This window comes from Erinaceus europaeus, chromosome 2, assembly GCF_950295315.1.
Source record: "Erinaceus europaeus chromosome 2, mEriEur2.1, whole genome shotgun sequence".
Lineage (NCBI taxonomy): Eukaryota > Metazoa > Chordata > Mammalia > Eulipotyphla > Erinaceidae > Erinaceus > Erinaceus europaeus.
In genome coordinates, this window is record NC_080163.1 from 177,898,022 (window position 1) to 177,910,447 (window position 12,426).

A 12,426-nucleotide genomic window follows, 5' to 3' on the forward strand; every position below is an offset into this window, starting at 1 on the left:
TTTGAGATTCCAATGCCTTATCCACTGTGCTATCCCCTGGACCACAGCAGGGATTTTCTATTAGCCTCTGGGGAGGTAGCTGCATTTTGAAATAAAACTCAAAAGAGTGTCTCCTGCATCTAAAAGAATGACCAGCCAGTGATCAAATTCCAGGTACCTGGGGTCCCTGGGGCAATGAAGCTGTTATGCTGTTGGAGTTAGGGGGCAGGGGTATTTATGGTACTCCTGGAATTGCACCACTTAGAATGTCACTTCTTCTGCAGGTGAAGGACCCTTCTCTGTGCCTTTTTGATTGACTTCAAACATCTTCTTTCACAGACGAGTTCTACTTGTCTTGTGGTCAAGCACTGTGGCTGCTATTGGACAGACAGCACTGGGAGAGCAGGCAGTGACAATGTCCCCTGCCCTCTCTGTCTCAGGCCTCTCTTCCACAAGTCCTTGATACCCTTGAGGGGATGCAGGGGAAATTTCAATCAAGTGGCTCCTAACCCAGGGGTCATGCATAAATGTCACCACAATCACTAAACGTCAAAAAATAAATAAAGCTTAATTGGTAGCAATTTTGCTAAGTAGCTCCTGCTCCCTTTGTCTCAATAAACAGAGAAAAGGACACTAGTCACATGAAATTCATGAGCTCATGCCTGTGCATCGCTGCCTTGTGTTGTATTATTTACTCTGCAGGCATGAGTGTCTCTTTCCATGGTGGTAACAAGGTCACTGCGCAGAAAATCATTTCATAGTAAAAAGAAAAAAGGGCACCTCCAGAGAACAAACAAACCAACCTGACAGGAGTGAAATCCATCCCTGTCTGTAATAGGCCACAACCGAGCTGTGAATCCTGACAACAGAATGGCTCCAACCTCCCTCCTTCCACCTCATTGATGCACCATCAATTTCTGAATGTCATCCACAATTACACCCCCTCCCCAGGGTCTCATCACTTCTCCCCCCTTTAACCTTTATCTTATTCAAACCACTTTACTCTGCAACTTGCCAATCTGGCAAGAAGGGTGTTGATCAAAATCGGGTGACACTGTTTATAGGACAAGGACCCTGGGTCCTTGATGCTGGTGGTTTTTATTCCCAATGGCTGTGATTCTTTCAAGTGACCAGTAAACCCATTGTTTGTGGAGGAAAATAGGGAAATTAATCCACCACTCAGAGAAGGCACCAGCTGTGGACTCATTCGTTATACTAGACTGCCATCTAATGGCAGGCTGGGTGGGATCTACTGCTGCAGACCTCACAGCTTTAATGTTCAACCTTCCAAGACCTCCCCCAAAACAAAGTGTAAACCAATACATAATAAATGCCAATATAAGCTGTCATAGCACAATTGCCCAGATTAATATGAAACCTAGTTCTTCAGGTATCAAAGAGGCTTATTATACAGGAAAATAGATTTTTCAGCTGACGTGACCTTTGTGGAAATTTTTTAAAAGGCCCAGTCACCTGCATCTCCAGCCACCTGCTGCTTCATGTTCTTCCAACCACCAGAGATTGTAACAGAAGGGTTATGGCCCCTTCTGGGTTCCTGATGAGGAAAGTGTGGAGGTGTCTCTCAGGGTCACCAGCACTCCCAAAACAAAGGTCAACAGACCTCCAGGTCTATTAGAGATGTGTCCTCCTTTCCAGCTGATAGGGGCCTGTACTCATTCATAGACCTGACAAACCAAGACAGAGGGCTGCCACCTCCTCCTATGTGTCCTGGAACCTCAACACCTTCTCCAGAACCTGACTGCTGTCTAGCCTAGTGCTATGGGTAAATTGGAGCCAGTCCTCCCTGTTACCTCACTGACAGGAGATGGAGCCTCATTTGTGAAAACTAAAGTGGACACTGATGAGAAAGAAACCATTTCTGAGTCCAGCCCGTATGTGGAGCCACTCTCCAGACACCCTCACATCCCAGCCCCTCTGTGGGCGGTGGCCCTGAACCCAGCCATAAAGAACTAATCTCAGGTTACCTCCTTCACTTAATAAGGCACATGGCCCAGAGAGTCTATAAAACAATGAAAAGGAAAGGTGTGTGTTGCCTAAGCACAGAGTCACAGTAGTTGTGAAAATGTTAAGTTGGAATGTGCAGGCACTGGCCATCACTGGGAAAACTGTATTTTTCAGCTCTTATGTTCCCGTGTCTCTGCTAAAATCCCCAATTTTCAACCATCCTGTTATCCAATGTATTATGAAGATATTTCCTTCCCACTCAAATATCTGAGGTTGTATTCTGGTGACTAGTCCTGTCTCTTGATAGTGGGCCACATTTATATGTTCATCAGTTTTGTTTCTTATTTTAAGATAGATGTTACATATAAATCTGACCTTTCTCACCAAATCAGGTATTTAAATAGTTTCAGATCTCCTCTTGTTTTAACTATCTTGAAGGGGTCTTGCCTGTACTCCCAGTAAAGTGTTGCAATCCAAACATCACCAAACCAAGTCTCTGCTTTCTAGCCTTGTCCCAAATCTAGTATGGGGTGAATTTGTATCAGTTTCTTTCCCCCCTCCCACATTTACATAACATACAGCTCTTGTGTCTAGAGTCATAGGCTGTTTCCTCAAAGTTGAGCACAGGTCATTTCATCCAAATCTGTCTAGGCAGGAGTTATCCCCATAAACCTTTTCAAGGAGACCTCTTAGGACCCCAAAGAGCCAGCCATCTACTCACTCAGACATCTTATGAAAATCAAAACTAAGTATTTCTCAGTGGGTTCAGTTCAGAGTAAAATAGGAAGGACAATACATTTGAAATAAAGACAACTCTGCAGAATGATGTCTAGCAGATGAAAATCTAAGAAACCTAGACTTCAGAAAGTGCTATTTGGTCATATGTTTCAAGTTTTGCAGCTCTTTTCAAATGTCCACATTGACTTAACGCATAGGGCTGCCTACTGACTAGGACTGAACTGTCACCCTTCTGCAAGTATCTTGTCCTATTATTCTTGTAGCCAAAGTACCCATTTACCCAGCAGGAGAAGATTTTCCAGCAGGGATGTACAAAGCTGATGGACACCTCGCAATCTATCTCTTCACAGCCAGAATAGGCAGTTTCCTGTGGTACCATCATGTCTGAGGAGTGATTGCTGTTGGTTGTGTCCAGATTTGCCGCCACTGACATGCCCAGATCATAGTCAATACAGGTCTGGACCAGCATACAGATCAAGGGTAGAGCAGGGCCAGGGACTGACTTTTCCAGCTTTGTGAGGATGCATATGATGACTATCATCTCTGTGCCAGATCCTGTTCTAACACAGGCATCATCTCACTAAGTGCACCAACCCCATAAAACGCTTTATTGTCAACCCCCTTATAGATATGGCCTTCCTATTGTACAAAAGTAGCACAAGTCTATTTATTTTATTAGTGATTTAATATTGATTTACAAAATTATGAGACAATGGGCCTAATTCCATATCATTCCCACCACCAGAGTTTTTTTTTCTCATTATAAACTTTTTTTATTAGTGATTTAATAATGATCAACAAGATGATAGGAAAAGAAGGGTACAATTCCATACAATTCCCACCACCAGAGTTCCATATCCCATCCCCTCCACTGGAAGGTTTCCTATTCTTTATCCCTCTGGGAATATGAACCAAAGATCTTCATGGGGTGCTGAAGGTGGGAAGTCTGGTTTCTGTAATTGCTTCTCCACTGGACATGGGCATTGACAGGTCTATTCATACCCTCAACCTGTTTCTATTTTTCCCTAGTGGGGTAGAGCCTAGAAAGGTGAGGTTCTGGGACACAGTGGTGAGGTCATCTGTCCAGGGAGGTCACAACAAAATTATTGTAGCATCTGGAAGTTGGTGGCTAATAGGCAGTATGACAGGGACTTGGTGGTGGTGCACCTGGTTGAGTACACATTACCATGTACAAGGACCCAGGTTCAAGACCCCAGTCCTCATCTGCAAGGGGAATCTTCACAAGTAGTGAAGCAGTACTGTAGATGCCTCCCTGTTGGGCAGCCCCCCTGCTCTGATGCTGTGGCCTATTTACATAATCATTGTTTTGCCTGAGACCCACCCTGCCTGCAGGGTATTGGTTAATCCCACTGGTCAGAACCTTCGCAACAGCAGCTATGGAAGCTTTCTACCCTCACGCTCTTTTCTCCACCCCCTCTCCTAGCCATTTCCTTTTCCCACTTGCCACTTCCAGTTAAAGATATATATATAAAGGCATAACTCTGATCAATAAAGGCATTGCATTGCGTTCCCACTCCGCCACGAGTTCCTGGTCTCTTCTCTCTCTGGCGATGCTAGCCTGGCATCTCCCTTTCTCTCTCCCTATCTCTCCTTCACTTTCAATATCTGTCCTAACAAATTAAAAAAAAATAAATCTTTTTTTAAAAAGGAAAGGTGGTAAGATACAAAACAAAGCCTCATCTTTCTCAAATCACCCAAGGTTAATAATTATTAGAAATGCAGATTTATGGAAGTACATAACATATAAAATAACCATACTTTTTTAACCTAGAGGACTACAACTTTCACTAAAAATGGTTTTCAATGTCCTCACAGTAGGTTTTGCTAGCAGTTCTTCAGGGTCATTACTTTAGTAAGGCCAGAAATCTAATAAAAATGGTTTGTTTATTGATTGGCTGTTTCTTTCCCCAGAGCACTGATCAGCTCTGGCTTATGATGGTGTCAAGGAATTGAACCTGAGAGCCTCACGTCTCAAGCATATTGTGTAAATTGTTGGGCTATTTCCCTGGTTCCTATAATTTTAAAAAATATTTTTTTTATTAATGAGAGGGCAGGAATAGGAAGGGAGAGAACCAAAGTATTACTCTAGCATATGTGATTACAGAGATTGAATTCAGGACTTCATGCTTGAGAATCTAATGCAAGGGCAGGACTTTTTTTAATTTGATTTTTTAATTTTTGTTCATTCATTATTTATTTATTTTGCCACCAAGTTGTTTATCTCTGGGGCTCCCTATCAGCACTACAAATTCAATGCTCCCACTGACCTTTTTTTTTCCATTTTTTTATTTCTATTTTATTTGGCAGGAGAGAAATTGAGAGGGGAGGGGAACAGGGAGAAAGACAGACACCCACAGACCTGCTTCACTGCTCATGAAGCATCCACCCCTGTAGTTGAGGAATAAGGGCTTGAACTCAGGTCCTTGCACACAGTGATATGTGTGCTTAGCAGGGTGCACCACCACCCAGCCCATAAATCTTGTTTCTGCCAAGGGTCATTTGTAAATTTATAATACCATTTCTGGGGCATACAAATATCAACTTAAAAATTAACACTTAGTAATCCTATTGAAAAAAAAAGCTTCAAGGGGGGAGATGTGCAGTGGTGTACCCGGCTAAGAACACATATTACCATGGAAAGTCTACAGAATTGCACCCCTCTTATTCCACAGTCTTGTCAATCATTATTAAATCACTAAAAAAAAAAAATTATCAGGGGTTGGGCAGTAGCTAAGCAGGTTAAGCACAGGTGGCACAAAGAGCAAGAACCCACATAAGGATTCCAGTTTGAGCCCCTGGCTCCCCACCTGCAGGAGGGTCGCTTCACAGGTGGTGAAGTAGGTCTGCAGGTGTCTCTCTTTCTCTCCCTGTCTTCCCTTCCTCTCAATTTCTGTCCTGTCCAACAACGACGACATCATCAACAACAACAACTACTACAACAATAAAAAAACAAGGGCAACATAGGGAAAAAATAAATAATAAAATTATTATTATAATTAAATAATAGTAAAGGGAAAATAAATAATAATAAAAAATTATCATGAATAAGATCCCAGGTTTGAGCCCCTGCTCCCACCACAGGAGGTTGCTTCAAGAGTGGTGAGCTGATCTGCAGCTACCTATTTTTCTCTCTTCCTCTCAATGTTTCTCTGTTCTGTCAATTAAAATACAAAAGAAAAAATGGTCACTGGGAGTGGTGGATTTGCAGTGCAGGCACTGAGCCCCAGCAATAACCCTTGTGAGGAAGGAAAAAAAAACTCTGTTATTTGTTGAATTTTTGAGTCCCACTTGTGGTTGCCTTGGCAGGACCAAATCAAATTATTTTGCAGGCCCAAAGACCAGTCATTTCCTACCCTTGGTTCAATGTTTTAACCACTATGCTACCTCCCAGCCCATGTACAGATGTTTTTAATTGAGAGGAATAAGCTCAAGCCTACTGATCAAAGCCTATGGAAGAAAGGGGATATAGAAAATAATGTTTTCTCTGTTGTATTTATTGCTGTAGGTTATTAGGTAATTGATTTCTATAGACTAAATTATGTTTAGCTATGAGGGTCCAGATTTTTGGTGTGTACTTACTTAACAGATGAGGTTTAATCTTTTTTAGCTTCTTTATGAAACTTTGAGTACTCAACCTATCAGCCTGAATGTGGTAAAGCAGACATCAGAAGAAAAATGTTCACTGTAAAATGAATTCTTCCTTTTTCTTATTTATTTAGTTTTGCATAAATTTTTGGGGGGTGGGAGAAGGGTAGTCACCTGCAATGGTGCTATCAAACATTGATTTCCCAAGTAACCTTCACAAAGGCACTATGGGGGTAGAGGGTCTGAGTTGAGGATTATTTATACAAGGAAAAAAGAAAAGCTTATAATATAAGAGAAAATATATGACTTTTCAGAGAACAGTATTTAGAAAACACACAAAAAGAAAAAAATCTAATAAGCTCACCCAAATACACCCTTTTATGTATATTTGGCTTTATTTGATAATAAATACCTCTTAAAACTGTAATAGAATGATTGTTATACAAATGTGCCATTATGTTCTTAAACTACAAAATCAGCTGGTAACATTTCTTTAATGCATATTCTTAGGACCTACTTGATACGACTCCAGAGATGATTCTGAGGAATCTGAATTTTTGTTAACTTCCAAACAAATGCAATATAGTTACTTAACATAAACAAGTAGCACCTATTCCATTTATTTAATTTACTAATGTCAAATATCAAGAGCTTTCCAATGCCCTGCTGCTCTAAATAACAATCACAATAATACTGAGGGCAGGAGTAGAAGTAGAATAAAAGACAGGAATCTTTCTCCATTGATTAACTTTTTTTTTCTGAGAATAAAAAAGTCTAGGGTTTTGTTTGTTTGCTTGCTTGCTTTTTTTTTTTTTAATTTAAGAAAGGAGACATTAGCAAAACCATGGGATAGGAGGGGTACAACTCCACACAAGACTTGAATGATTAAGGAACTATGGGAGTTGGAAGAGGTGAGTCTGGTCTCAAAATTGAGATAAAACCACTGCCCGGTCACCCCCAGCCAGACTCTGGCTATTGCCACTGTGGCCTTCAGGTGGAAGAGGGTTATGACCCAAAGGAACCAAAGAGCAGTTGAGAAAAATGTTTATTGGTGGTCTAAGCTTTGAAACTATAGATGACAGTTTAAGAGAACATTTTGAGAAATGGGGCACACTTACAGATTATGTGGTGATGAGAGACCCCCAAACAAAATATTCTAGAGGCTTTGGCTTTGTGACTTACTCTTGTGTGGAAGAGGTGTATGCAGCTATGTGTGCTCAATCACACAGCTGACGGGAAAGTAGTGGAATCAAAGAGAGGTGTTTCTAGAAAGGATTCTGTAAAGCCTAGTGCCCATTTAACAGAGGAGAAAATTTTTGTTGGTGGTATTAAAGAAGATACAGAAGAGTACAATTTGAGAGTTTACTTTGAAAAGTATGGCAAAATTGAAAGCATAGAAGTTATGGAAGATAAGCAGAGTGGGAAAAAAAGAGGATTTGCTTTTGTGACTTTTGATGATCAGGATACAGTTGATAAAATTGTCACTCAGAAATACCACACTATTAATGGTCATGTTTGTGAAGTGAAAAAGGCCCTTTCTAAAGTGTAGACAGCTGGATCACAAAGAGGTCGTGGAGGTGGCTCTGGCAACTTTATAGGTCATGGAGGTAACTTTGGAGGTGGTGGAGGAAACTGACATGGTGGTTACTTTAGTGGAAGAAGAGGTTATGGTGGAGGTGGTGGCAGCAGATATAGTTACAAGGAGGTGATGGTGGATATAACGGATCTGGAGGTGATGGTGGCAACTATGGTGGTGGTCCTGGATATAGCAGTAGAGAAAGCTATGGCAGTGGTGGACCAGGATATGGAAACTAAGGTGGTGGATACAGTGGTGGTAGTGGAGGACATGATGGTTACAGTGAAGGAAGAAGTTTTGGTGGTGGTAACTATGGGAGTAATTGCAATGATTTTGGAAATTATAGTGCACAGAAGCAATCAAATTATGGATCCATGAAGGGTAGTTTTGGTGGAAGAAGCTCAGGTAGTCGTTATGGTGGTGGTTATGGCAGCCGAAGCTTCTAAACTCAGCAGAAAAGGGCTACAGTTCTTAGCAGCAGAGAGAGCAAGGAGTTGTCAGGAAAGCTGCAGGTTAAGACAGTCATCCCAAATCCATTAGAGGAACTGTAAAATCTGCCACAGAAAAAGTGATGACCCACAGTCAGAAGAGTTACTGCAGGAAACCCCTTTTGTTCAGGACTGTCAGTCAGTTTGCAAAAAGTACAGCTATTGATTAATGCAATGTAGTGTGAATTAGAGGTACATTCCTGAGGTCTAAACCCTAGCCCAATTTTTTTTATTCTTTAATTTTGAGAGAAAAGGAGGGGGTGCTAAAAAGAAACAGAGAGAAGATAACACAATGTCACTACACCATCCATGGAGCTCCCCTGGTGTGATTAATCTATGATGCTCCCACTACTGCTAGGGCTCAAATTCAGGGAGTCACACAGTGTGTGCACTAGCTCCTATCTCCCCTGACCGCAGCCCATCTTATGCTTATGATTTTAAAAAGCATGGGGAAGGGGTGTTAGCCAGTGAGGGAGATAGGGGAAAAGATTAAAATGGCACTATACCACCAACCAAAGAAATTTATGTTTTTCAAACAAGATTTTTTTAAATTCTCTCAAGATTCCCTTAGAATTTTTCCTCCCCTTGAAAAGTGCTGAGGATTTTCAGAGTCATTCACCCCAAGAAACTGGAATACACATTCTACTCAAGTCCACATAGGTCATTCTCAAGGATAGACCATATGTTAGGCCACAAAGACAGCATCAGCAAATTCAAGAGCACTGAAGACATCTCAAGCATCTTCTCAGACCACAGTGAAATTAAACAAACACTTAAAAACAAAAAATTAGTAAAAGCTCCAAATTGTGGAAACTCAACTTAACTACAGGGTCAAAGAGGAAATAAAGGAAGAAATAAAAATGTTTTAAGAGTTCAATGAAAATGAAAACACACATGCCTGAGGCTCTAAAGTCCCAGGTTCAATCCCCTGCACCACCACAAACCTGAGCTGAGCAGTGCTCTGGTAAAAAAAAAAAAAAAAAAAAAAAAAAATTGGAAAAAAAAAGAAAATGAAAACACAAACTATCAAAATATTTGGGACAAAGCTAAGGCAGTACTGAGAGGGAAGTTCATAGTCATACAAGCACACATTAGGAAACAAGAAAACGCAAAAAGAAACAACATGATTGCACATCTTAAAGACCTAGAAGAAGAACAAAGAAACCCTAAAGCAACCAGAAGGACAGAAATCACTAAAGTTAAGGCAGAAATAAATAACATGGAAAATACGAGGGCAGAGGGTAAATACCATAATGGTTATGCAAACAGACTCTCATGCCTGAGGCTCCAAAGTACCAGGTTCAATCCCCCACTCTAAGATAAGCCAGAACTGAACAGTGCTCTAGTAAAAAAATAATAATTAGAAGAAAACCATACAAAAGATCAATGAAAGTAAATGTTGGTTCTTTGAAAGAGTGAACAAAATCCACAAACCTTTAGCCAGATACACAAAACAACAAAGGGAGAAGACCCAAATAAATCAGATTATAAATGAAAGAGGAGATATCACAACAGACACCACTGAAATTCAACATATCATGCAAGGCTTCTATGAACCAACTATATGCCACCAAGCTAGAGAACCTGAAATAAATGGGTGATTTCCTAAATACCTACGAACTTACAAAATTAAATAAAGAGGAACTAGATAATATGAACAGGCCCATCACAGCTAACTAAATTGAAACAATTATCAAAAACCTTCCCAAGAATAAAAGTCCTGGACCAGATTGTTTTACAAATGAATTCTACAAAACCTTCAAGGAAGAACTAATACCTCTACTTTTAAAAATCTTCCAGAAGAATGAAGACACTGGAATACTCCCTCCCAGCTTCTATGAAGCCAATATCACTTTGATACCAAAAGCAGACAGGGACACAACCAAAAAAGAAAACTACAGACCAATATCTCTGATGAACATAAATGCGACAATATTGAACAAAATTCTAGCCAACCGGATATAGCAGTATATTAAAAAGACTGTTCATCATGACCAAGAGGGGTTTATTCCAGGCATGCAAGGATGGTTTAATATACATAAATCAATCAATGTGATCCACCACATCAATAAAAGCAAGACCAAAAACCACATGGTCATATCAATAGATGCAGAGAAAGACATTGACAAAAGACAACATCCCTTTATGATCAAAACACACATACACACACACACACACAAATGGAAATAGATGGAAAATTCCTGAAGATAATGGAGTCTATATATAGCAAACCTACAGCCAACATCATACTCAATGGTGAAAGACTGGAAGCATTTCTCCTCAGATCAGGTACTAGACAGGGCTGCCCACTATCACCATCACTATACAACACAGTGTTGGAAGTTCTTGCCATAGCAATCAGGCAGGAGCAAGGAATTAATGGCATACAGACTGCAAGAGAAGTCAAACTCTCCCTATTTGCAGATGCCATGATAGTATACATAGAAAAACCCTAAGGAATTCAGCAAGAAGCTTTTGGATATCATCAGGTAATACAGTAAAGTATAAGGATACAAAATTAACATTCAAAAGTCAGTGCCATTCTTCTATGCAAACACTAAGGTAAAAGAAGTTGAAATCCAGAAATCAATTCCTTTTACTATAGCAACAAAAACAATAAAATATCTAGGAATAAACCTAACCAAAGACGTGGAAGACTTGTATACTGAAAATTATGAGTCACTACTCAAGGATTGTTGTATGCTTTACATTGGGTTGTTCTAGCTCTCCCCCGCCAAGAAAATTGGATCAGTCCTGCTAGTTTCGTGGGCCCGCTTGGCCCCGCCCCTAGGAACCCCGAGAGGGTTCCAGAGTTCCAGAGTTCCAGAGTTAGAGAGAGTGCTTGGTGCCACCGCGGGGGAAAGAGGCAGCAGAGTTCTGTTTGGTGATTAGTTTGGTTTAGTTTATGAATCGTTGTTCCTGAATAAAGAAATACAGCTTCCCTGCCCAGCCGTATGTCTCTGGTCGTCTCTGTTACCCGCCCGTGAAGCTAGCCCGGCCAGCTGGAGCCTCCGAATTTTAACAACAAATGGCACCCATGTGGACCTGACCTGCGCATCTCTCAGATAAGTGAAGACAATTTGGCTACCTATGTACTATGGCCTTCTCTTCTGCTTGTGAAGAGATCTCCAAAGGCCTCTGCTCTTTCTTCACGAGACTGTTTTGCTGTTTCTGGAACATTTATCTCTTGACCACTCTGTGGTTTCCATTCGCTCGGCCGAACTCAGAACAGCCAGAGGAGTCGGGAAGAGTCAGCGGGCAAGAGGCGAGGTGCGGAGCTGCCTTTTCCACCTGGTGGAACAGCCAGCCAGCCGGCTGTGCCCAGACAACCCTGCGCACCGCACCCGCAGCCCCGCAGCCCCGCAGCCCGCAGGAGGCTGACGCCAGCACGCAGGAGCCCGATGCCAGCATGCAGGAGCCCGATGCCACCACACAGGAGCTCGATGCCAACACGCTGGAGCCTGATGCCAACACGCAGGAGCCCGATGCCACCACACAGGAGCCCAATGCCAGCACGCAGGCTAGCCCACAGGAGCCGGCTCTCCACCACGTGGCGCAGGGCACTGCATATGTGATCCCTCCACACTGCTCAGCCACTGCGAACAGGGCAGCAGACATGGCAGGGCCATGGGGCAGGGCCGCAGTGGCCTATCATGGCCGCCACCCCTGGGCACCTCGGCCCGCGCCTTCTACAAGGCTGGCCCGCCCGCCCTCATGCTATGAATTCTGGAACGATCCCGGGCCTCCCGGACATCCCAGGCCCCTTGCCAAAACTGGACATCCTGGCAGAGATCCTCAGCTCCGGTCTGAAGGCAGACAAGCTGGAGTACACAGAGATTTGTACAGAGATCGCAACCTGCAATTCCTAGAAGTGAAGCTGCCCAAGAGACCACCGCTGGACAACGCACCCCCCCAACTATGACAGTACATATCTAAATTCGTGTTTGAAATGACATGTCTTCGTAACAAAGGTTTCTCTCCTTGTGCATTAATGACCATGTTTATGTGTATGTTTAAAGTTTGGTAAACAGTAACTTTAAGGCTAAATTCTTACTAGTCAAAGTTAAATGAAAA

The 12,426-nt window shown here is 42.0% G+C and overlaps 1 pseudogene; it reads left to right on the plus strand.

Moving 5' to 3' along the window:
• Positions 1-6,799: 6,799 nt before the first annotated feature.
• Positions 6,800-8,442, plus strand: LOC103128615 (heterogeneous nuclear ribonucleoprotein A3-like; annotated as a pseudogene).
• Positions 8,443-12,426: the final 3,984 nt, after the last annotated feature.